Source organism: Gymnogyps californianus, chromosome 9 (genome assembly GCF_018139145.2).
Source record: "Gymnogyps californianus isolate 813 chromosome 9, ASM1813914v2, whole genome shotgun sequence".
In the NCBI taxonomy this organism is placed as follows: domain Eukaryota; kingdom Metazoa; phylum Chordata; class Aves; order Accipitriformes; family Cathartidae; genus Gymnogyps; species Gymnogyps californianus.
Window position 1 is genome coordinate 16,858,739 of NC_059479.1, and position 27,541 is coordinate 16,886,279.

The 27,541-nt window shown below is 40.5% G+C and overlaps 1 protein-coding gene across 1 annotated transcript in view; it reads right to left on the minus strand.

The window, feature by feature from the left end:
- Positions 1-27,541, minus strand: part of IL1RAPL2 (interleukin 1 receptor accessory protein like 2) — a 394,936-nt gene that overhangs the window by 133,514 nt on the left and 233,881 nt on the right. The gene's annotated exons all lie outside the window — the stretch shown is intronic.

Consider the following 27,541-nt stretch of genomic DNA (forward strand, 5'->3'; position numbering starts at 1 on the left):
TAAGCAAAAGAGTTTAGCTTGAGGTTATACTTTGGAAAAAAAACAAGTTTAAGCTAAATGGGATTTCCACTGAGAAAGAAAACTCATTAAACAGGAAAAAAAAACACAACAAAGTGGGGAGCCATTCTAATACCTGCATTTGCTTATGTGACACAGCCATGGACTAATGTTTTCCTTTAAGAAACACAAAATCTGTGGCAAAAACTAATGCCTCCTGAGTGGAAGTGTATCACATGGCAGCCTTGCCTTTTGGATACTGTAAAATTCACTAAAATATGTCACTCACCTATCCCTGTGCTGTAAAGAGAGCACTGCACAGTCCCCGTGCTGATTTACGTGGGCACGCAGAGAATGAGTCCTTAAGGTCTGTGCAGGAATCGGCAGCACCACAGCTTGCAAAAGCTTTTGTACATATTGTAAAGTATCTCAGAGATAAGGATCAAACTCCATAATGATATGCCTGTGTGGGTGATGAATGCAAATCTGCCTTCACTCTTTCATCTGAGAATTGGGGCTTTTATTTCATGCTTGATTATGCTGATGTTTGTTCACCGGCATATGGGAACATGCAGACAAGTGAACATTTTGACTTAGCCAAAATTCAGCTATGACTACCAAATGGTCTCATCCTTCACTGGTGCAGATACAGACTTAGAAGTTCCTTTCATACAGATAGCTTCATCCATATTGAGCACATGCCCCTTCTTGCCCTTTTGACAAAGAGCACTGCATGCAGTATAATGAGTGTCAGGCTATGGAGTTCGGAATCACTAATTACACAGTGCGCACAAGCTGCTGCAATATTCCAAATTAAATGAGAATTTCAGACCTGAATACAGTCAAGGGTTAGAAGAAGTTAAAGGTGAAAGGAGGGAACATCTTAGCCCCAACAAATTTCCACTGCACAGCCCTGAACTGTGCATCCATACTGATCAGTAGGCAGTGGTTTCCATTTTCATTTCATGAGCAATTGCATCAAAGCTATGTGAAAACTTGTTTTTTAAGCAAAGCCCCACCAGCAGCCTCCAACATTCTTAGATTTACACAAAATCTGAAACCTGCTTGTAACGTGGCCTAAGTTCATTTCCATTTTACATTAAGGTCCCTTTTAGAATCTAGTTTTTATTCTGAGACTAACAAAATGAGTGGAGAAAGGATTTCTTCCGAGGACTGTACTCAGTATTTTCACTGTTTTCTACTTCTTTCCAGGAACAGAGATATCTGCATTCTCTGATGTTAATTCTCGTCTGAGGAATCCAAATGGTAAAAGTTTTCTCAAACTGGAAGACAAGATGCATTGGTCTACACCAGAGTTGTATGAGTCTGAACGATAAGGAAGTTTTTATTTCAAGGATCTACCACAAAAGGTGAGATAACAATGACACGTTCAAATCTTAGAAAGAAAACAACTGAGTCCAGTGCTGAGCAAATATTTTCTACAGCACGAGGAGTGTCCTTGTAAAGATGTAACGCATCTCCTTGAGTTCCAAGTATTCCACATACAGGAGGGAGGAAAATCAGCATATTGTCAATATGAAGGCTACAAAACTGAAAAACTAAAGTGCATGTCCTGCTTTTCTTCCCATTTTTGTGCAACTGCTATGTGAAAGGCTGTCTCTTCATCTTGGTTTCTCATAGTTCCTCACTGTCATCCTGAGACTCCACAAACACAAGCACTCAGGAGGGAGGCATTCTCTCAAGCCATTTAAAATGGCAAAGTTCAGGTGCACACTGCAGTATGACAGCTAACCTCCCTGCAGACCAATGGAGAATGCAGCTACGTAAGGTGGAGTAAAACTATCCCATCAAAACAGAGTTTGAGGAGTGGAGCCCACCCTTTCTGGTGGGCTTTTAGGCACACCATAGTAAGTGTCATAGCATGATATGCAATATAATTTGTAGTTGACTTAGATGCTCTTCGACCCCACAGATGAGAGATGTTACTGAACTGAGGAAACTCACATTGTTCAAATGTATATATTTTAACTCAAAGCGTGAGACAAACATGAATTCCCTCATTGGCTTTGTTTTAGAATGACTGAATAGGTGGAAGATTGAAGAAACGTAGTATGTAGTAACAGCTGCCCTATTAGCTGTGACAGTGTGCAACTTTATGCCAATTTGTAAAGTGACCTTTCCAATGGTTGGTGTAAATACAATATTAGAAACCAGCGTAAGACTAAAAATATCCAGAAGGTGTCATTCTGCTATCTCCAACCATCTCTCACAGACACAGGACAAAACTCAGAATGAAAAAAACCTCACAACTTCAGAAGTGCCCTCCATAAGTGTTGCCTCCCCTAGTGAAACTGGAAATAAATAAATAAATCCCTCTTTAAATATATTTGACTTAAATTCTAAGAGACTATCCCGCATACTACTGTTAAACAATAACTTCCAAAAGATGATTAATGTGTTATCCAGCCAAATTTGGACTCATAATCCTTTTGGTTTTGTTTTGAAGGTTCACACAGAGCCTGTCTATTTCCATGAACTTTTTAATATATCATGATTGTCTGCAGGAGAACTGCAGCTGTAAATTTCATAAAATAGTTTCACAGAGTCTGGAATCAAGACATTAATGTAACAGACAATGTTTTTGATTTTCTGCAATACTTTGGGTGCAGGGTCTTTCATACATTTTAAAATCTAATATTTCAAAATGTCATTTGCTTGCCTGAGGACAGCATGGAGAATGACATTATTGACTCTCAAACAAACTGTGTATGTGGATGTTATTCCTGTTAGTAAGATTTTTACAATAAAAAGGTATATTAATCTGCAACTTCTTCAAAGGATCCCACTGTAAACAACTAACAGGATGTTCAAATTTCTAAGAACAAGGTACATTAAAAGCAATAGTACAACTGTTGGTCACAATTCTAACTGCCAAATAACTGGGCAACTCAGTACACTGAGTATTAAGAATTAAATGAGACTGATGTGATCACAGATTGCGCACCCCCCCCCCCCCCCAAATCTTCATATATGGCGGAGTTCTCATGCTTCAGGGACCTTTAGTGCTTGAAAGGGTCTCAGGAGTAGAACTAATGACAGACAGAGAAATAAAAGCAGCTAGATATATTATCATTGCTACATTTTACTGAGGGCTGACAAATCTCTTCGACAGAAAATGGCAAGGTACCCATAGAGAACTTCTTTACCATTCCCCAATCCAAGGGAGGATCAGCTCCACCTTCAACAATTCTCTACTACCACTGCTTTCCTGACAAGTGTTGATCCAACCTTTTCTTCAATATTACAATAAAATATTCAAGGTGACATGGAGTCACTGTCTGAAATGTGCTTTGGAAGCCCATTCTTTAATACTTCATACATTTTATACAAGCAAAGCTCAAGTATTCTCAAACTGAGCTCAGGTATTTAGCCCAAACTAAAGTACTCCAAGTGAGCTAATGCAAGTAAACATGCTCAGAATCAGATAGTACACATATTGTTAATCAAAACCAAAAAATCCTTAAGTCAGCATTGATTCTCCCATAACAAGAACAAAGTCAGAATGGACATGCATTGCCTTCTTCCCTTATCTTCGACTTTATCCCTCCCGAAGTATCTTGGTGTGTGGTTTGCCTTATTTGCAATCAAACACACTGTTGCCTCATTTTCAACTTGGCATCCACCGTAACCATCAGGCCCTTTCCAGCAGCCCTCTGTGCAGGAGTAAATTGCAATCTCTGAGATTGTTCACACAAGGCTAAGCACTTTCAGCTCCCACTGGCACAAAACTACCTAAGTTTTTAGTGAGATAAGGGTATTGGATTCCTCTAAGTTTGGGTTCACTGCATGTCAAGTGTTCCCTACCTTCCCTTAGGCACCTCACTGAAACATCTTAATACTCTGAAATCTGTTTGCCCCTTCACATGCCACTAACAAACAACCGGGAATGGGAGGTTCCCAATTAAGTGCCTTTCTTCATTAGAAATGCTCGAGAAAGGGCTTTAACTGTATTTTTCCAACCATTTAGCCATGATGGGAAATAGCTGAAACTTTTCCAATTATTGAACTTCTAAAAAGTTATCTGAGGGATGGGAACTTGTAGCTACCTCATATTCAGTGATTAAGTACAATAGCTGGGTCAAATTACAATGGCAAAAGAGAAAGTTAGCTCGAGGCTTTCAAATCTCTGTTCTGTGGTCTTATGCTCAAGGCATATTTTTCAGGTCTTATTAAAAGAAATCCCCTGAAGTATTTCTTGGAAGGCTGCATCCTTATCTTATTCATGACAGTCTTTAGTTCAGGATTCATCATTTTTTAAATGACAGGTGCTAATGTATTCTTTTATAATCTTTTTTTATTATTATTTTACAAGACTGTGACTTTGTCCTGCACTGTGCTTAATTCTTTAGTTTCACTGTAAAAATGTTCTAACTTGTTAGATAGGCAATCATTAAGATGAGGAGTCTTCCTTTGACAGGAATTGTCCCTTGATGACACCTTTGCTTCCAATGTTAGACTACAATGTTCATTTTATGCACATACTTCCATGTCCAGAACAGAGAAGAGACTCAGAAGGGATACAGAGGAACAGCTGTCTGCCCATTCTGCAAGTTCATCTACTAATTAGCAGTCACTCCTGGATTAAGAGGATCTTTTGGTGACATTTTCTGTTAAACACTGCAGCAAGTTATACTCATGCAGCAAGACCCAGCAAAAGAAGAACATGCAGAGAACGGAGGCAGTACCCTATTTCAACCACTGCTTGGTTTGGCTCCACAGCATTTTCCACGTTCAGGTGAAGCTGCTCAGTGCCAGAGGTTTATCTCGCTTTGAAAACCAGGTTACCGAAGGAATCTCACAGAAAGCTTCAAAGGAGAGCTTAAAAAGCACAAGTAATGTATACATTTCTCCAAGACACTGGCTACCCCACACTGATTTTCCCTTTTTTCTTTTTCTTTTTTCATTTTATTTGAAATTCTGTGCTCCAGCAGTGACAGCACTCACTAGAGCACATGCAGTTGGAATATTCAGCACTGGAAAGAGTCAGTATGCCCATGCCAGATTGTATCTTCATTCAGTTAGGGACTTCCAACTTGTAGCACAGAAATAATCTTTGAGAAATTGCCACAAATTGTCCTATTAATACAAAATTCAAGACCATAAGATTCCCGACTTATTTATCACTATGGGCTAGAAAGTCAGCTGGAGCTAAGCAGCTTATCTCACTAGACTGTAATGGGAGCTACGCTGATTTTCACCAGCATAGTTTAAGATAATGAACTAAACATAACTATTCAGTTGTGAGTAGAAAGAGTACATGCATCTGCATACATGCGAACATTTGTGAGCACTTCTATCTTGCCACTCTGATTTATGAGTTCTTTTGCACTAATGGGAATAAATGCATTATTCTGACTACTGAGGATAAAGCTCATAACTCACAAACATTCAGTTTATGTCTTAAAAAATATTTAATTGTCAAAATACCTTATGCACTATTTAAATCTGCATCACTCTGCATGAAGTATCTCAAAAGCAAAAAATAGTTTTGATATGTACTGTGATTCTTCAGTAATTCAAATACCGAAACTATTTTAGACTTTGGTACATATCCTTGAGAAATAACACAGCATTATTTTGCAGATGAGTTCCGACCACCACACAGTAAAACAGAATGCCCAGAGGTTAGCATGTTTATAAGCATTTGATTTCTTGTATTATTATTTTTTTAAATCTGTTTGTTGTGAAATTATATTGCTCGAAAGAAATGGTAAAACTTACAAACTGTGATGTAAAGCTTCATGGCCAGACCATGGTTCATACCGTATATAGAGAGATTAGAGATGGAAAGGTAAGCTGAAAGACTGATAAATTAGTACAAACCAGGTTATGTACTGTGCAGTGAAAGAACGTAATTTTATGATTAAAGTTAGGATGGATTTTGTATCACAAGGCTCTACAGATTTGTACACAATATGATCAATATCAGTTGCAGGTATAGTGGATGCTTTTAAAAATGCTTTGCCATATGAACTAAATGCAAAGCTGTAGCACAGCCCATACTGCTGCCGACACACTTGCCTGCGGACGGGTGTCAGCATCTGACTGGTACATGTCCTCCCTCATGTGGATACGCACTGGATAAATGAGTGGAGTTCAGCACGGCATGGGAATACTGGAGCAACTGTACTGAGGCAAGCACTTCCCGTGGATACCAAGCATGATTCCCACATACCTGTCTTTGAATTTCAATATTTACTTAGATAAATCCTACTGGTTAGAGAACAAGCAGCTAGGGGCCGATATGCAGAACTGAAGCCACACCCCTTGAAGGTAAAAGTCCCATAGGATTTTAGCAAGTGAGAGATCTGACCTTTCTGCAAAATTAAAAAGGCCAGCTATAATAGAGTTAACCTGCTCCAGAATGCCCCTCCACCATTTCAAAGCAATCTTCAAAATAAATGTGATTCTGGGGAGAGTCACAATAATAATTTTTCTATGGGTGTTATTTGAACAGGAGAAATTTTCTGGTACTTTAATAAAATTAATGTCCTGCTGGACAATGAAAAGCAAATCATAAAGTCTATATTTGGGGGGCATCTCTAGGCTCCATCCATAATGTAAGGAAACAGAAAACAAGCAGTAAGCTAGCTAAACTAATCCAAAATTTATCATTGGGACTAAAATAATTGACTGACTTTTCTGCTCTGCTCTGCAAAATGTATGTTAATGATACGCAAAACATTACAGTACTTGAGAGGAACATATAACCCAAGGATTTCTTAACCAAGTATAGCTCAAACTGACACTTCTCTCTCTTACTTTTTTCAGGCTTTTTGCCCCACTTCTCTTTCATGCGGCAAACCACCCTTAGTATGTAAGACTACCCATACTATGTTGTCTCTGCTTCTTCCTGGGAAAAGAAACATGTTAAATCAAAGCTCTCACCAAAATATGAGTATCTCCCAGATCAGGATACCCCTATGAAGAATATCCCCAACCCTTCTGCAAAGCAGTAATCTACATAATTATGAGGAGTCCTACTGAAATGAATGCACTATGGCAAGGCAGAGCGCTGCAAGAGGCTGTGCCTGGCTCCATCAGGGAGAGGCACGGAGGGAAATCCCACGCTTCCACACAACCCTGCTGACCGTGACACAGCAGCAGGGACATTTGGCGTTTCACCAAGGCCTGCATGTTATGAAAACAAACAGATAAAAGTATTTAGGCTACAAATAGACTAAAAACTAAGTTAGCGGTTACACATACATTCTCCCCCTCTGCTAGTTCCTGTTGCCTGGTTTAATAAGCATACAACGATAGTTGCCTTTCTCTATACAAACATATTAGGACGGCGAAGCCCTGCTGCAGAGGTGCCCACTCTGGCCTGAGACGATTCTCCACTAGTGCTGGCCGAAAAACTGAGACTCAACTTCTCTACAGTTCAGTTCATCACTATACTCCCAAGGGTGTCTATATTCCCATTTTATGGAGGAGAAAGGAGCACTACCCAGGTCAACGCATCGGAGCTGTTGCAGAGCAGAGTGGGAACACAGGTCTCAAAATGCTTGGTCTCCTAAGGTTTTTTTTGTTTTGATATGGATTAATGCTGTAAAGCATATCTTCTTTTGCCTCCCAGGAAAAGCACTGTGTCGTACCAGAAAGTCAGGCAAAAGGCTTGGTTTGGCGTCAGCCTCATCTCCTGGGGTATGTCCCAGAGCTAAGCAAGCACAGAGGGGGTTTACTCCTTACACTCAGTTCCCATGGGTCCTCCCTCCTGACCCAGGAGCAACAGCTGAGGTAAGCTGGGAGTGATACCACAACATGGGACCTTGCTCATCACCAGTGGGACCAGGTACAGAGCAATGACTTGGATTTTTGATGAAGTACAGAAGCATCCCCACTGATTTAAAGTAGCGCTACAACCTTATGTCCCATTTCCTATTACCAATTCTCCAGAAAGCATTCCAGGTGTTAATGCTCTCCAAAGACCTTATAATATCCAATCCTATGACACAGTGAAAACCAGGACAGAATAAAGACAAGTGTGAAAAGCAAGAAAAGTACTTCCTGCTATTTACAGAAGACAATTTTCTGAATAAAGTAGCTCTCTAGCAATGAAGTAATGAAATCATAGAATGTAATATGGAAAGAAGTATTTTGGAAAGGTAAGCTATGTTCAAACTAGTAACACAACTACAAGACAAAAAAAAAAAGTCTTGGGAACAGCAGCTGGAAGAACCAAGAAGTAGTACTGTAGTAAACACATACAAAACCACATAAAATATTAAAGTATCATCACTTACACTGACATGATTTCACGCTAAGAATTCCTTGGCAGCCAATTATTTATCATCAGAAATACAGCTCGCTTCTTGTGCTACAAATCTCAATTGACTCTAATAAGGAACTAATTAACAAAGATTAGCACCCTTTTTGTGTAACGAGCCACAAAGCCAATCAAGACAAGATGATAACAAGATGCAATCAAGAGGTATTAAAGACAACAAAATAGTGCCTAAGACTAGGGAGAAATATGCTGCAAGAAAAGAAATATCCAGCCATAGAAGAGTCTTCTTCCTAATTAATTAGTTACTTCACATTTTTAAATATTCACTCAAAGTGTTGAAGAGAGGGCAAGGTTTGCTCTGATAATGGAAAGCTGTGTTGAGTTACTGAGATTTCTAGACTCTAGTAAAATCTTTGTCCTGTTGTCATCCAACACCAGTAAGGGACTTTCTAATTCATTTACCAGGGGACATAATACACCTGCCCTGCACTACCATACACACAAGCTAGAGTACACATACACAACGGGCTCCTGTATCGGTTCCCAGGGCTACACTGCAATTCACAGCAGAAGGCATTTGTCCCTTTCCACATTTCTCTGAGCTGTGTGGGGAGCAGTCAGCTCAGCTGTGCAGAGCACTCAAAAACGCACCTGACCCAGAGCAGGGGTGGCACAAAGCAATTCCCCTTCCACTGCTGAGAGCAGATAATGAAACACTGCAATGGGAAGATGCTCATGATGTTAATCACCTGTGACAACAGCATTAAATGGAATGATTCTCAGACCTTGAAACGATTTAGGCTATGACACCAAGGGATACCCTAAGGGCTGATGTGTGTACAGTGTGCAAGCCGAGACTGAGAGTTTGGGTCAACCATAATTCATGTCCATTTTCCATTCTTTACAACTGCAATGATTTAGGGATAATCAGAAAACAGCAATTCAATCTGGCAGGAAAGTAGGGGGAAACAGTTTTTTTCCAAAACTGCTTCTAATCTATAAGCAAATCCTGATCTTTCTTTCCCAAAACACTGAATAAACATCAGAATAGGAGACAGCAGCATCTCCTAAACAGACAGAATAGAAGCAGCAGTGGCCTGGAAGAAAGGGCAAATAGCTAATTGGAGATGAGGACTTCAGTCTCCCCGAGGTGACTGCATGAACAATCAGCCTCCTGGCTGTTCCTGTAATGCATTCACTTTTGCCACTATCCTGGCATTTCTGCCAATATCCATGCATTTCCATGGGCAGGTCCATATTGATGAGACAGCATCTCACAAACCAAAAATAAAAGTTTTATTTAAAAGATTTTGATGGAGTTTCTTGTCAATTAAATATGTATTTTTTAAAATTAACTGTCTTTTAATCATGTGTAATTGTATGAGGCTGGGTTAAAACATAGCTGCTAATGTTAGGAGCTAAAACAATCCCAATTGTAAAAAGTTCTTGAGTAATAGCTAAAGCTTCCATAAAAAGCAACATTTCAATTTTATTATAAATTTCTGTTACAATGTAGATACAATAAAAAATGGGATACTTTCATACTTTGTCTGTATGAAAATCTATATCACCACAAAATAATTCACATTTGAATCTGAAAGTCATTTAATTACTTCTAAATGGAAATAAGATGGGAGTTAAAAGGCACTGTATTCACTTAAAGGTCTGTGATCAGATCCGCTCTCAATAGAACATCTCAATCCTTCAAATATTTGCCCTGTAATAGCATTAACATTCAATTCACAGGACATATTTTATCAGCTTCCTTTGTTTCACCGAAAAGATGTTTCACATTTCCATTCCCCTATCAAAATCTGAATGCAGTAACAGCCTGGCTTCTGTAATGAATTCGACAGCAATCTGCTTGCTAAACCTGCATTAAGACCCAAGTGTGAAACGATATGTCAGATCTGAGATAAACCATACTGATCGCTAGAAAAATGCAGCGATCACTAACTGCTGCCGTACCCTCCTCCCTGCCCTACCTGATCTTGGCGGGGCAGAAGCAGGCAGTGTGGAAGGCAACCCTGCTGCCATTTGCTAGGAAAGTGCAAAACCACTGCTGGTGTAATATTTACCTGGGCTATTTTTAAGACAGATAAATTCTCTGATTGCATGGGATAGCAGAGCTGTTGCCGATCCTGTTCATGGCTGGGACAGAGAGGGTGGGCAGCAGTGCCTTCTGCTGGTGCTGCACGCACCAAAGATGCAATAGCACTGGAAGGATCAGGCCAGCGACTGACCTGCGTGCAGGAGTGCAGGGTGCCCATGCATGGCAAGGTTGCACATTGGCTATGCACATCCTGCAGGCCTTCACACTCACTGGCTAGAAAGAATTGCCCCAGTCTCTGTGTGCCATCCGTGCTGTCTGCCCAGGAGCCACCCACTCTGGCCTCTTGGCCCCAGCACTGATGTGACGGGCACTCTTGCCAGGCAAACACAGCCCCTCACCTGCTTTGTGGAACCTCCCACTCAACCTTTAAAGTTAAAAAAAGGGTTTCCTAGAGAAAGAAGCAGCTGTGGATTTTATCATAGGCCTGTCTCAAAATGAATAAATTACACACTATAATTTCATAATTATGCATACACCAAATTGCATAATGAGAGATCACTTCAGTAGTTCTGTAACTACAGAGATAGCCAACGGTCAATGCAAGGTAATTAAAATAAACTCACAGGATAAAAAGCACCTGAAGGGACCATACTGCAAATGGGAACACAAAGCCACTTACAGTCTAGAATATCTGTAGACCACAATGAGAGCACAGCAGCCTTTCCTGGCATGCCACTGCATGCAAGAGCTCATTTTAAAAAGCGTTATACCTGGGTTCAAAAGCCTCTATTCCTTATGGTAAATAATGAAGTATTCTGTCTGAGTCAAGTTAGGCAGGTGCCAGAACATGTGTAGGCTGACAGCTTGTATCTGTGGAAATAGTTCCACTGTGGATGCCTGTTTCTGAGCCTGCAGTATTTAGTCATCATGTTTTTGCACACCTCTGTCTGTGTCTTTGTCTGTACACGTACATGAAGCTTCCCCTCTAAGTAAATACTGGGGATGTGAAGAAATTATGCATCTATTCTCCTTGCTCACACAATTGCAGAGAACATCTGGGGAAATGGAAAAAGCAAAACAAAATCCAGAATTGTGAAAAATGCCTGGAAAAAAACCATGGGTGGATGATATTGGGTGAGATCACTCATAAAGACAACGAAGAAAACATGCCCTCCTCTTTCTCTTTGCCTTGCCTCCCCATGTCTGAGGCTGTGTGAAGTGCTCCCTGCCTGAGATTTTATCATACATTTTCAGTTCAGAGCTAGAAGTAGACTTGCTGGGATTCGCAGGCAAGCCAGCCTTCTCCAGCTACTGCTAAAACCTGCTGCCGCTCCTAATTCCGTATTTCTCCTGTTCCTCCTCCCCCTCCCAGCCGCAGGAAAGCTCTGTGACAGATCTAGGCAGACAAAGCTGCTGCCACAATAAGGCAGGATCATCTGAGGGTAAGAAGATTTCTGGCACTATAAATGAGCAGCGGCTCTGGTGAGCTGCTCCAGCCACCAACACCCACATCTCCAGGCCTGGCCTCCCTGGTCTGTTTGACTAGACCAGACTGCGTACAAAGGAAGAAGAGGCTTCCATGTCTTATTCCCAAGAAAATCAGGTTTAGGATTTAGTCCTGCATACACGTGTGATACCGTACCTTGCAAGCAGACAGAAAACATAACCTCTGTGCACGCAACTAGAAGACAGACACACCCCAAAACACGGCACGTGGCACTGCAGAGAATAACAACTTCTTGTACATTATGGGCAGGCTGTTAGGACTGACAGGGAGTCTCTGGTTGAGCTACACGGTGAAGAACAAAAAAGATCTCGCAGTAATCAGAGAAGTGCTGATGGGGAGGCTGCAAGATGGCAGGACCAGACTGCTGCCACTTCCAGCACTGAGAAGAGAGCAGCAAGAAAAAGAATTTTCTTCACTAAAGACTGAAAAAATAGCTTAATATAAAATCTAAAGGGCCAGAGGCAAATTTCATATTTCTTGCAGGTTGGGGAGGTAAGTACAGTCTGCCCGGACAATAGCAACTAACAGTGAGTAAACAGTAGATATTACTTGGGAATGTCTCACCAAATACAGTAGCAGTTTCATCAGGAGCAGAGAAAAAAAAATTGGACTTCCTTGAGTGCTTCATTGAGTCCCTACAGGCTTTAGCCTCTTAACTGTGTCAAAGCAAGGAGAAACCTTTAATTTCATAGATCACCTTTAAGGAAATTATTCTCAATTCCTGTAAATGAAATTAATACAAAAGTAACCCTAGGGGCAGGGGGACTCTGTAGAGATTTGGGATGGCTCTCTTTCATTTTGTGCAATCAAGATTAACGTCAGATGTTCCTAAAACCAAGATCAAGAGAGATGCCAGCTACAGTGCATGTCTCCAAGCCCTCTACAGTTCACTCCTGACAATTGGGTTAAGTCCATTTTTTACACAGTCCAATTTTCTTGCATTTTCTTATAAATGGCATTTTTAAACAGTTTTAAAAGCACTCAGTCTGCAATCTGAAGCAAGCAGGCACAAATGGGGCTTTGACACTGTCTCTTCCATTGAAAAGATGATAATCCAAATGTCTAAAAATCTACTAATATAAAAGCAGTTCTTGAAAAGGGGTGATGTCTCCTAGCAGCTACATTCCTGATATCTTTTCTATTATTTGAACCAGACTTCTTCTTGAAGTTAACAAATAATCACAAAAACAGATAAAGGGCAAACCAATACATTCCCCTCCTGTACACTGCTGACCAGGGTTTTTTAGCAGCTAGAGTATATGTAATCTCTGAGCTCCTTTAGAGGAGTGGCAAGCTCTACACCAACTAAAGAATAAGCTCAACAGAAGCACGGTAGCCTTCATAGTTCTTCAGCGTTTCTAGCAAACCATAAGAGCAAAATAACCCCACACCTCCTCCTCCACTCCTCAAAGTACCACGCTCTACGTATCTACCGGGTAATGGATACACAAGCAGTAGGCAGCATGGTACATAAAGAATAAACCACGCCAGTCAAACTGACTGCTCTTTGGCAGAATTGTAACAGTAAAGGCAGGCAGCAACATAGGTGATAAATTCAGATGTTAGCAAAGTACCTGATATTGCACGTTATAAATTAATTATGAAAATGTATGGAAACATCCCAAGAAATGCATGCTGGCATGTAAGCTGAAATCCAGCTGCTAAGTTGGATCTAAAAGGGGAGTTACAAACTCTGTCCCCTGCCAGAACGAAGAACAGCCCCTTACAGAGACGGTGCGTGGAGTGGGGCATACAGCATCAGGGAAGCAGGGCTCCTCCAAAGAGAAAAGTAGGGTTGTTTCTGTATTGGTTTTGTTCTTCCTGTGTCTATAAGTAATTTAAAAAATGACAGTTCAGTCTGTCAGAGAATTGCCTGCAACTCAGTTGCTCAGGGAGGGCTTTCAGGGAATAAACAAAAAGGGCAGGATTCTGCACTCCTGCCCATCCGTCCCCACCATTCAGGGAAGGCGAACGAGCCTCCATCAGGGCGACGGTTTGTCCAGTGAAACTGCCGGAGGAAAGAGCTCCCTGAGCTAATCCCCAAAAACATAGCATGGCTATGTCCTGAGCAAAACATACTCCTTGCTCAGGAAGTTATTATGCCTTGAAAAGTGTGAATGTGTATACACAAATCACTGGGATTGAATTTGCAAACTCTTACCAGGTGAGGTAAGCTCTAAGGCTTCTAAAAATGAGAAACCTGAGCCATATAAAATCTCCTCAAAAGACCTATTTTTAAAGTATTTCCTATAAATTAATATTTTAACTCAGGAACTGCTTATGTGAGAATTATTTCTTATCTCAAGGCCCTTCAGCATGTCCAAATGGACAAATCCCTTTTGTCAGCTGAGCTCCATTACTCTCTTCTGAATGAACGCCTCTGGGATGGATATAATAGATATCATTTTTAACAGCATATCTAGTCTGCTAATAAAATGATGCCAGACACTGTCTGCACAGAGATTTAACACCAGTAGGACTCTCCAGGAAATTCTTGCTCCTGTTGTTGTGGATAGCTTCCAAGTAGGCTTGAATCATATGGTTCTCATCCAAATCTTTTTATTCCCTAGGAAGAAAATAGCTAATATGGAACTACCTGAATAGAGATGCCTTTCTAACAAGAGTGCTAATGTCACAGACACCATGATGAATAGACTCCTTGCTGTTATTTACCACAGTGTACAGCCCTGGGTTTTGTGTTACCACCTGAGAAGCTGGGGGAGCCTGAGATCGGGTGCTTTGCAGCATGGTACCCTTCATTTCTGAACCCGAAGTGACAGGCCAAAACTGGAAGGTCTGCACCAATCCTCCTCACACTCCCAGGTGACTGATTTAATGTCTCTGAATCCATCACCATGTTTCTGATTTCAGGAGAGACCTGAATTTAGTAGGACGCAAGACAAATACTGTAACACTTTACAGCAGTATATGGCCGCTATTCTCCCCCAGCTTCCATTTCTCAGGACTGGCGTGAATCTAAGCTAGTTGAACACTGTCCTGATGGCATATTATCAATTATATAAGAGTTATTTGCTGGGGCATGGACTTTCTTACAATTACCTCCACATTCCCAGCTAAAACACCCTCTGAGATTACATGATGACTTACCCAAACATGAAAACTTTTTAGCCAAAGCCAAGTGCAGGAAGAATTATGAGTTACAGCCCCAGTAGATAACAACAACTATTATTTTACTTCTCTCCTTCCACCTACAGAATATTGGAAGCATGAATTCACCAGTTAGCCTACACTCTGCGCAAACAGTATGTATACTCGAGCTTTTGTTGGGAGGGGAAAAGGACACACTCCAAATTTAATAACTTGTTAAAAGCCATGAGATGAATAGGGTGAGCAGCAGAGCTGAAACCCTGAAGGTTTAAGTTTTGGCAGCTTCAGATCTCCATGCAGAGACACATATCAGCCACGGTAAGGGAGTACTCCCACTTGCAACCAGCTGTGATATATTTTTATCATCCTGGGTCAACCACTAGTGGGGGACAAAGACTCATTCTCTACCAGTGCGGATTACATCTGTTCTAACGTACCGTTCACAAGCACCTCAGTAACAGATGAAGATTCATGTCCACTAAAGCCAGAAGCACTTGCACCCTCAGGGAATGTTCATATTCTTTTTTCCCTTTCTTTTTTTTTAAAGTTATTTAAAGAATATTTAGGTAGATGCAGTGCAGGTTTTGTTACTGAAACGCGCCATTGCATAGAAACTCAATATGTTTTTTCAGGCTCTGTTTTACAGCACCAAGTGTGTAAATCCTTCACAGCTTTCTGTAGAGTTTGGAATGCAGACTCCCAGCAAAGAAAAAATGTAACAAAATACACAACTGCTCGTATTTCTACGTGAAAAAGCAAAGCTGGCAAGTATGTATGTAATTATAGGCTAAAAAGCTATATGACTTTCTTCAGATCAACTAGAATCTTACATAATTATTTTGAACAGATGATTATGTGTCTGCTGTTAAAGGAACTCAGAAAATGACATTATTATTCAGCAGTCGGCAAATTCACAGAAAGTTGCATATGCTCTAAGAATACAACCAACATGGCATGGGAGCAGTGACAGACATTATGTACATATTTATATTAAATTTCTTTCTGCACTAATGCCAGAACTCAGAGTGCTTTGAATTTCAATGACCACTAGAAAAGTTTTATATTTTGTTAACCTATTTTGTATTTCACTAAAAATATCCCTCTTTAATTAAAGGCCATTGTTTTTCAAGGGCAACAGAACTAAAAATTTTCTTCCTTTTCCATCTGAACGTGAGCTGAGTTATAGCAGCCAGAAAGATTCTTGTTTGAAAGGAATTTTTGTTCTGCTCAGATCATAATGGAAATAACTACCAAATCGTACAAGTGAATGTGCAATTTTAATAAAAGTGAACAAAATATTTTCCCCAGGTTCCTTCCTTTGCAAACAGATACTGTGATTTTCCAGACTGAATTCTCCAGTACTGGTTCATATCAACGTATAATGGTTTCTACGATGACTTGCACTATTGCCTCTTCCTCTTCTGAATGTATTCCTTGGACAGAACTGGTGGTGTGCTTTAGAGATAACTGCACTTCCTCCTCTGAGCTCTCACAGGCACTCCTGCAAGTTAATAAACTTCTCACTCTTCCTTTCCTAGAGAGGAAGCGTGGAACTGCCCCATCCTCAAACTGAGATCTACTTGTGTGAACTGCCCCATCCTTAAACTGAGATCTACTTGTGTAAAGTCTCCACAGACTTGTGTAAAGTCTGTGAAGTCTTTACTTGTGTAAAGTCTGTGATTTGCTTTTAGGTACTCACACTAACCAACTCTTCCTCCTTCCTTCACCTCACACCAAATGACATAGCATCATGCAATGCTGAGGAATACATCAGTGCTAAGGGAACCATCTCAGGTGATGGAGCCCCAAGATCCAAATGCCCTTTTAACCTTACTTTGCATAATTACAAATACCATTTATAGTCAGAAAACTATTTCCTCCTCTTATTAACCTTGGTATTATCTTTAGCCAGCCAATTTCATACTGCACTTAAGCTTCCCATAAATCTTGTACATAATACTTCCCCGACATCTCCTACACTCATAATGTGTTGTGTTTCACTTTCAATACAGAAAAAAGACTAATCCCAGTGATGTTGATTTTTACAATTGTCTTCCGAGAGCATTATGTCCACGTCTTGTACAGAACTATGCAGTGTCTTATTGCTCCCCTATTTTTTCAAAACCAACAAAGCTAGCAAATAAACTTTACTTTTTAACAGAAGGCTATTGATGGCAGAAAAAAAGCAAAAAACTGCAGGAAGATGCACAGAAGGAGTGTGGGTTACACGACGGCATGCTCCATATCTAATGCAACATTCCTTTGCTCCCAAATTGTCAGAGGGTACTACTGTACTGGATTGCCACTTCCATGCAGTTTGATGGCACTGCACTTGGCAAGTAGCTTTGCAAAAGTTATTTAAAAGGAAAAAAAAAAAAAAAAGAGATATAGTAACCCCAATGCATGCCTGTGCCAGAAGAATGAAAGAGGAGAAGCGCATGAAGTCAGAGTCAGATTCTCAATCGGTCTCACTTTTAAAAACTTGAAGTTTTGAAGAAGTGAACAGGTGTTGCAAATCAGAAATAAGTTACACCAGAGCTGAGCAACAGTTTACTCGTGTACTATTTTGTTAAGATATCATCTCTTCCTTTGAATCCAAGATCACATGCCTTACAATGACAGGAAACTTTTCCAAAATCTTTAGCTATTACATGCTCCCAGTGAATAAAGTGTCTCGGCAGAAAGCAGAACTGAAACTCATTTGATAGCCTTCAAATTCCATAGACAGTTGTGGGGCTTATTTTTCCCTTGCTCTTACCCTTACAGAATTAATTTCGGACAAACTGAACCCAGACTGTGTCCACATTACTAAGCAACACTTCGTTCAAGCTGTAGAGATTTATTCATCAGGTGTCCAAATTAGGCACACCAAATTAAAGGGCCGAGTATGTAACTGACTTTTATTGTTCTGTTCCTGTGTTTTGTTCCTGTTTTTCTCTTGAATCAATGGAAAAGTTCTGAGATAAGCGTGTTGTAGAAGTGATGGATGCCACCACTGTTAATTATTCCACCCATTACAAGACACAGTATAAATCACTTTTTGTCTGGTGACTGTCGCACCGAATTTGTAGAGCACAAAAGACACTGCAGATCTGTGATATAGCTCTGTTCTTCTCATTACATAAGAGATAAAGATATGCATACTTAATAAATACATTTATTTTAACGAGATGAAGACAGGCCTAATTCAAGTAGTAGCACTTTCTGAACAGCTTTTTTTATTATCATTATTACTTGGTACACGAGTACAAGACAAGTTTTATTTTCAACACAGCCTTCACAACAGAGCATGTTTTTTTGCCATCTATGTTTCTAGTAGCTGCAGCCAAAAATGCCATTCAGAGATGAAACTGCTGCACAAGTACACTTCGTTCAATACAAGAGCCAAACATTCATTTTTATCATCAGCTCTGTAAGAAAAGCTTCCTTATTCATAAGGTATTGATTCAGCATAAGTTTCCTATATACTTTCAAGTGTTTAGGATTAGAGGGCATTAGAGAAAGCGACTGGATGTTTTACAACAACAGTGGTAGCTGCAGTGCTGTCATAGCTGGAAAAGCTGCGCCCTGACATGTGCCAGCCTTGCATAGTCAAGCTGGAGGTGAACAGAGGCAGCCTTGGGAGACAGAAGGACGCTGCAAAGGTTTTCACATGCACCGCTTCTCTGAAAATCCATTTCTGTTCAGCCAAAGTCTTATACTATGTGACTGCCCTTAAGCATTGTGCTTAAACCTCATGGACTTCAAGGAGAATAAAACACTTGCTTATGTTTTGCTGAACAGCAACAGACAACTGGTTAAGGGATGGGCAATAGCCTCATGGTTAACCTTGGTCTCACAGAAATCAATGAAAGCCCATGAGTACCCTCCTGACATTTCTGAGTAAGGGACTTACGAGTCAGAATCGAGACCAGAAAGCTCAAGCAGCTCACAAAGTGTTTCTCCACACATGCAACTAAATCATCAGCAAGATGAGGAGGTAGAGAATGGGGAGCTCTGAGTAAACTCATGTATGTAGCATCATTTCCACAACACACAGCAAGACGTATGTGCATGGCTGCTCCTGGTATCAATGCATTCCTACCTCTACCTTTATTTTAAGGTCCTCACATTTTTCTGCAGAGGTGAGAAGACAATCCAAAAATCAAGTGAATAAATTATTTTGCTGTTAAGAAACAACTGTTTCCTCTCTCCTCCTTTTTGTTTAACTTTTGAATGAACTGTTTAACATAAAATACATTTTTCATCTCTTAAATTCTTCAGGGGCATTTTTAAATGCTTGGGGATTTCACAACTGACTTCAATTTCAAAACTTGAAACTTGATTTGAACTTAGTCCTGGATGAAGGCCTTTGCTGTGATATGCTTCCAAAATTATAACTATGAAATGAAGCAGCGAAATCATTTGAGACTAGTTTACCGCATGATAATTTTCACAGCTGGAACTGCATGTTTCTCTTTAGATGGGAACAAAGCATGGCTTGAAAAGCTTGCTCTCCATGGCAAAGGAAACTTAACACCCACCAAAAATTCACTCTCTTCCATGGAAATGGAAGCTCTTTTTTGCCTGCTCCCCTCCCCTCTTACTTTTCTAACTCTTTAGCCTATGCATCCGAACAGCTGTTCTCCAGCATTGCCACGTATGTCTGCAACAGACCAAACGCTCAACTGTACACTGGCGGAAGACCGCTGAGTACAACACAAGTTACTTTGATTAACATTAATAGAAGCCAGACTGTTTATTTCAGATGGTTTGCCCTGCCAGTGACACAGGAGAGTGAGTCTACGAATGGCACACCCTTCTAATTGCTATTAGATCAAAAACACTACCCTAGATAAAAACAGCTTAATACACGTTTGCTTTTGCATCCTAGATTTCTGCTACTGATGTTAACTGTCTAGAGCACAATCACCCTCATCTCAGGAAGTAGGCAAACACTCTTCTTTCAGTTGCATGCTGCAATGGACTTCTTGCAAACCATGTACTATTTACTCACTGGGTTACTTTTCTATCTCCTACACTTCTCACGTTATGGTTTGTCATTTTGAGTTTTCTTTGGTAGGCACACATTAGCCCTTGTTACAATAGTTACAGCTATACATACAAGTATGCATACCAGGTTGCACTTTTGTGCCAAGTCAGTGACTTACAAATCTTCCCCTTTCAGGCTGAAATTTCTCAGGCTTGATCAGAGGCTGGAGCTGATTTTGCTGTTGCCATTTCTGTTGCAAGAAAAATATCTGTTCAGATGCTCTTTTTCTCTTTTGAAGGTCAGAAACTCAAAACCAAGGTCAAATTTAGAAAAAATACTTTGAAAATATTCAAAGCCTAGCACTAGTTTCCCATGAATTTTACACCAATGTAACTATCAATTTCATTGACATTGTTCTACACACAAACCAGTGTCGTGGTTTAACCCCAGTCAGCAACTAAGCACCACGCAGCCGCTTCCCCCTCCCCCTCCCAGTGGGGTGAGGAGGAGGAAAGCAAAGGAAAAAAAAAGTAAAACTCGTGGGTTGAGATAAGAACAGTTTAATAACTAAAGTAAAATATAATACTAACAATAGTAATAATGAAATATAATAATAATAGTAATGAAAAGGAATGCAACAAAAGAAGGGGGGGGGGGAAGAAAAAACCAGTGATGCACAATGCAATTGCTCACCACCCGCTGACCGATGCTCAGTTAGTTCCCGAACCGCGATCCGCGCCTTCCGGGCAGCTCCCCCCTGTTTATATACTGGGCATGACGTTCCATGGTATGGAATACCCCTTTGGCTAGTTCAGGTCAGCTGCCCCGGCTCTGCTCCCTCCCAGCTCCTTGCACACCTGCTTGCTGGCAGAGCATGGGAGACTGAAAAGTCCTTGGCTTAAGATAAGCGCTACTTAGCAACAACTAAAACATCAGAGTGTTATCAACATCATTCTCACACTAAATCCAAAACACAGCACTGTACCAGCTACTAAAAAGAAAGTTAACTCTGTCCCAGCCGAAACCAGGACAACCAGTATAAAGGATACCATAGCCAACCCCCTTGCAGATCAGGTCTCAGCCTCCCACCTCTAATACAAATGACTGCCTTGAGAAAATCAAAATGAGGCTGTAAAAAACAACTTGCACTTACATGTTTAGTTTTAGCAGCTGCTCAGACAACGAGCACACTCTACATGTGTCTACACAATGCGATGGACTGCAGCACAGAGAGCCTTCAGCAAGCAGTGCCTGCATTATCAGCACAGAAGTGCCCTGGCAGCCGGGGCGTGGGAGCTGTGCCAGCCACCCCACCGCACAGTGCCGCAAGGATGCGGCACCATGTCAGCATGGTGGCATCTGCCCTTTCCCTTGGGACAGTCATCATGCCCTCTGACAGAGAAACAGAGCTACGTTCCTTCACCGCTTTACATTACATGCGCATTTTGCCTCCAGGACAACCCTTGGAGTGATATACAGCACATACGACAACAACCCCATCAACTACAGCAGTGCATCTGTTATGTTGACAAATGAGCTTCATACAAGAAATTGCAGCCACATGCTTTCAAGCGACTCCATCTCCCTCCCCATCCTTGCTCTGGCTAAAAGGAAAATAGCATTTAATATTTCAAAAGTGCTCCTGCTATGAAAGGGTTTATGACAAACACTTTAAATGATTTTAAATAGTAATTGGTACACTAGGTCTTCAGATGAGAGGAGAACAATCGCTCTTATTGTTACCCGTGTTATTTTGCAATGCCCTCTCTGGTGGCAAGGTCCTTGGCATATACGACAAGCCGCAAGCTGAATCTAAATGAACAGGAGCAACTTTTTAAACCCACCTCCATAATAAGCAACTGAGAATGAAATATAAAGGCCCTTGGTCAGTACAAAGCAGCACCATCTCCTACATTTTTACAGCTGATTTTTGCCAGATGAGGCTCTGGATTGCTTTTAGGCACCTGTTGTAGTCTCCTCCTTCCACCTCTCCACCAAGTCTTTGGACTGATTCGGACTACTGACGCTGGGTCACTGACTGCAGCTGCCCTTTGGAGACTCCCTTTCTGCCTCCACAACAATATAGCACAGCCTGGTCGTAAGTTCTCAGCTAGACATGGAAGCATGCATTAGAATGAAGGAGAACCTCAAATGCAAACACGGAAACAATCTCAGCTTGAGTTTAACTTTTATTTGGTTCAGGTTTAACAGGCATGGCTATGTCATGGATTTGAGAATTCAAATTGCCGCTTTGCATACTGCAGATGTTTCTCATGTCAGCTTCTGGGATTTGACGACGCCTTATATTTAGCAAACATGAGAACACAAAAAGATTTGCTCTAATTTAGGCATCTTTGCTTGAAGATAAGGATCTGCGTTTTCATTTCCTTTTCTTATTTTCATAATGTAAACCCAGCAAGCTGTTATTCACCAAGCGTGCTACCAACAGTGAAAGCAGAGAAACGCAAATGTCTGTGAATTAAAGCAGAATCAGAGCAGTACAAGCACACTAAGCCAAAACCAATCTTATTTAAAGGATAGAAACATGCCACGAGGTGTCCAAATATAATTGATAATATTCTTGAAATGTAGTATTTTTACCAAAATGAGCACTCATCTGTTTTCCTTCATCGCCCAGAAAATGCAAACAAAAGAACAGCCTGTAATGTTTAGATAAAAATACATGCATTGCACAGTAACTTCTTTTTTAACCTAGATTTATTATCAATTTTTTAAAATGTCATGTTTTAGCAATACTTTTCTATCCTGCAGCTCAGGTCTTTTCACCCCGGATACTTCAAAAGAAATCCTAACAAGAGAGGTTGGTCTTTTTGTAATGTTAGGGAAAAAAAAAAAAATAAAATCACTCTCTGTCATACTGAAAACATGAGAATGATTCAGAATCAAAGGAAGGGGATGTCATCAAAGGTCCCAGGAGATGATGAATAGCTTCAGGAAGGAAATAGGCTTTTTTAATGCACAGTTTAACATTGAGAATGAATGTAAATATCTAGCCTGGTTGTGCAGAGGGATGGAGGAGTTTGGGGGAAGGAGAACGGGAGGAGATACAATGTACACAGGAGGGTATACAGCAGTACCCTGAAGACTGGGGGCTGAGTATTTTCTTCCATGTTTTTCCTGAATTTTGACTGTCTGTCAAAGTAAACAGCCCCAATTACATTCAGCTGGATTGACACATACAGAGCTCAAGGCTGGGGAGAAGAATATTTCAATAAGCAGTTGAGTTACTGTAGGCATGAGGACATCAAGTTTTAGTCTCACTTCCTCCTCCCCCTGACATTTTAAAATGTCAAGCTACTGTCCACATTGCTGCCTTGTTTCCCACCTAGTCTGCAAGTGAGCAAGGGAAAGTTACCTGTTTACTGCATAAAAGGAACCACAGTATCACTGGAGATTCTAAAATAAGAAATACATGACCACAAAGTTGGAGTAATGGCACAACTATAGGTCAGGAACTATGATGTGGTCATTTTAAAATTCTTATTTGAAAGACATAAGTTTGCAAATACCACAGTCCCGGGACAAACCAGTGAGGGCTCTGTGCTGGATGGGGTCTATCACACAGCACAGCAAGATCCTAGCTCCATTGATGGCTGCATTACGGTGTCAGGCAGCACTTGCACCGCAGGGAGCTTCACGTGCATACTGGGGCAAGTTACAAGTTCCTGTCACCTACAGCTGAAACCCACATGCCAGCAGCAGAGTCAGTGAGGAGCACCTCATCTTAATGAACAAAGCTCTTCTCTTATGCCAAAGAAAAGCTGGTACAGCAATGCAGTATTTAAACTCTACAAAGTCCTTATTAAATGTGACAGCAAAAGCTGCAGCAGATAGAGCACTGGCAGAACAAGGAAAAGAATTAAAGTCCTTTCGAGGGCTAGAAAAACAAAATGGGTACCATTTTAAATATTAAAATGAGGTCTGGGCTGATGGGGAATACAGATACAGTGGCAGATAGCCAGAGATCTTGGAGGTGCTGAAAGCCATTGCTCTGACCCTCCCAGAACTTAATGAAAAGGAATCATCTTTAATTCTTTCCAGTCAATATCCTCTACATTAAACTAATATATATAAATCCCACTCCTTATCTTCAGAGTACGCTGGGTCACATTAACCTCTTCCCCACATCATGAGCTCCAGCTGAAACAAACCTCAGTATTTGCTTATGAAATACACAATTCCAGTTGTGATGCCAGAACAGTGGATAGTGGGGAATAGAATTATTCATGTTTAGAAGGTGGAGAAAAAGCAGAAATAAAAAATAAAACCGAAAAAAGGGGCATTTTTCCCTACAGGTAGAATGATACAACATGTACATTTTAGATGTGCCCAGCTTCTGTGACTGCTTTTCTGGAATGAATGTATTGATAACTATCCTTGAGGGAATGGCTGGAAATACTTTCATGCTTTACTATACTGCTTCAGTCATGTTGGCATAATCTATAGGAACTTGAATTGTCCTGTATGGGAAGCCACTAACATGGAAGATGAATTTCTCTTTGATAAGTTTGTTTAAAACAAACAATCCCAAGTGAATTAACTTCAGTATATGAGCATATTATGAAACATTTCTTTGCATAGGCTGTATGAAACCTGTTAAAGATGAGGACATAACAGGTTTTGTCATTGCTGGAGGTGTAGGCATCACAATACTAACCCATGAGCACCACCACCTTTCCAGACTGACCTCTCTACCATCTTTTTTTCCCACCTGCAGACCTATCGCAGTATTTCCTCTGAGTGCAGCATTGCCCAATGCTCTAGTGCAGCTTCTTTATCAAGTGATGGAAAAAATCTTTTAATTAGGAAAACAGTGAATTCTCTTGCTCTGGAGAACACCACAGAAAAGCTGCAGTTTATCCCAGAATGGAATTTTTGCTATGGAAGGAAAAAAGTATTTCATAAGGGGGCAAATCCTAACATTCCTCTTTGACAAAACTAATTATTTTTTTTCAGAAAACTCACATTTCTTCATCAACTTGATGTTTTGGTTAGGTTTTTCACCAGTTTCAAACAGACTTTTGTATCAGAAAACTCAACCAAGTACCAAAGGTCTTCCTCTCTGCCCGCCAATCCTTCCCATGGTATTTCTGAGGTCCCTTCCTCTCATATTGTCATCTACACCATGCTGAAAAACTTACTGAGTACCTCTCATTCCTATTTTATTTACAAATTAAATTGCCTGTATTTCTGCAACATCCTGTGTCCCAAGAGAAGCACAACTGAAATGACATCTCTAAATCAGATCACTTTACTGCACAGACACATGTACATACATATATTCAGATAACAATATTCTCCTTTAAAACATCTGCCTAAATACAGTTGCTACGGCCACTTAGAGGTTACAGAGCTGTCAGAGCCCTGGCAGGGTCACACCTCCCTTGTTCCAGATGCACCTCTTTTCCCATTTAGGAAGGAAAAGGAGCATGTTAGTGTATTCCAGAGAAGTCGTAAGGGCATATATGGCTTGTGGCAAATTGGTTCCCTCCCTGCCAGAAACTATAACCACTCCTGGCCCAGGATGGATGACAACTCAACTATCCACAACTGGATTGCTAATGTGACATGTACTCTATAAAGATGAAAAGCCATCTGGTCCTTGAATCTAGTCTGCTTCGATATAACCAAAGGCCTTTTATCATCTCAAGCCATTATGAAATTATCTTAGACCAATTCCCAGCAGACAGGTACCCACACAAGAGAACTGGCACCAGCCAAGATAAAGTCAGAGACCGCATAGGCCACACTGCCCTTTACTAGTAGAAACAGCCCTTTAGGTCCATAGCTGTGCTATACCAGAAAAAAATAGAGGATAAGAACCCAAAGCTGCCTTACAAATTTACAACTATATTGTTTATTAATTTTACTGTTAAATCATTTTGGTTTGCAGTTCTGCGCTTTATATTTCCTGCACTTTCTCAGAGTACTTCAGCCCATAGGGCTTGTCATAAACAATACCTTTAAGGGCTTTTCATTTTAAGCCAAAGAAAAAGATGAAAAGTTAAATCACCTTCCCATTGGTTGCAAATTGATTTTATTTACTGAAACATGCTTCCATTGCAAAAACCACTCAACACATACAGTAAATAAGTCAGTACACAAAAGTCTAATGTAACCTAGTAGCTACCTATCCCTTTGAAATAAACTGGAGTCATAAACACCTAAATACAAATTTAGTTGAACGCTTATTTTTCTCCTGCTTACAAGAGGTCAATCAATACCATCAAAGAGAAAAAAATATCTTGGTTGGTCCTGATAAAAATTAAGTACATATATTCCATGCTGCTCCATGGTATCAAAGACAGACAGGGTACTTAACACACGAACCATATTTTTGTATGTCCTTTCAACTTAAAAATTGCAAGGCACAGAACAAACATTGGTAAGTTATTAGCTTCAGTCTTCTGGTGAACTTCATAAGAGTAACATCAGAGCCTGAAGCAATACTACCACTGTCAGATCTCATAAGCTAAACAGGGTCAGGCCAAACAGGCACTTGAATAAGGCACCTTTGAGGATCACAAAAGTGCAGCACGAAATAATGCTGACAATTCAGTAGTGAGCACTATTCCTTCCACAGCAGAACTTTCCATCTCAGATACTCAGCCACAAGTGCTATGCAGCACAAACCAGCTCTGAAAGGCATCAACATCGTGCTGAGAAAACATAACCCTAATCCCCAGCTAAAGTTACTACAGTTCACCTATTAAAATTTCTCCAGTCATTTCAAAGGAACAAGACAGTCATTGCTTCCTATTCTCACACTTTTCTTATGAGACAAAACATTAGTCAAGATTTGCAGCGTTTCTCTGGGAGGGTGGGAAGGCCGCAATTTTAGTGGGTAAAGCAATCTGCTCACTCATGCGTATCTATTTTACCATTAGCAAAATGGTTTCAGGGGCAGCGTTACTCTGTGTCTGTGCACCTATCTGCCTATCTATTATTAATAAAGAAGAACAAGCATCCAGCCTACACTTTCATGATGAAGGAAGCCTCTTTTATATAGGAAATGAAAATATACAGGTTTATTTCAGTGGCTGCGCTTTACCTCACTGTTGTGGGCAAAAAACCCCACAATCCTATCATTTATACTAAATCACCTCCACTACTGAAAGCACAATACACTTAGAGAATGTGACTCAGCAGCTCCCAGAATAAAAGGCAATTCTTAAAGTGAGAGCTCATATCTGACATTTACAGTACATAGTAAATGATTCAGCAAGCTACAGTTGCTGTGCACAATGACAGATCATTGGATAAATGAGCAACCGATAACAAGTGTGGAAGCCTTGGCTGTCCACATCAATAAATTAGACAATACCAAATAATCAATGCTACAAACTGCAAACTGCTGATTTAAGGTTGAAGGAAAAAAAACCTAGATGACGTTCAAGAACATGACAGAGAACTAGGGGGCATCACAGGTCAATAAAAACTAATGCTATTTGCCATTCTAATTACTTTGCATGTTCATGAGCTAGGAAGGCAGTTTGTGAAACTGTAAGTAAAGTGCCAAGAGTACTGACACTATATATAATTCATAGACTGCAGCATATTGCTACATTTCTCATTGCCCTTAGAACTTGTACTTTCTTCAGGAAATATGGAGGTAATACTTAATGTTTATCT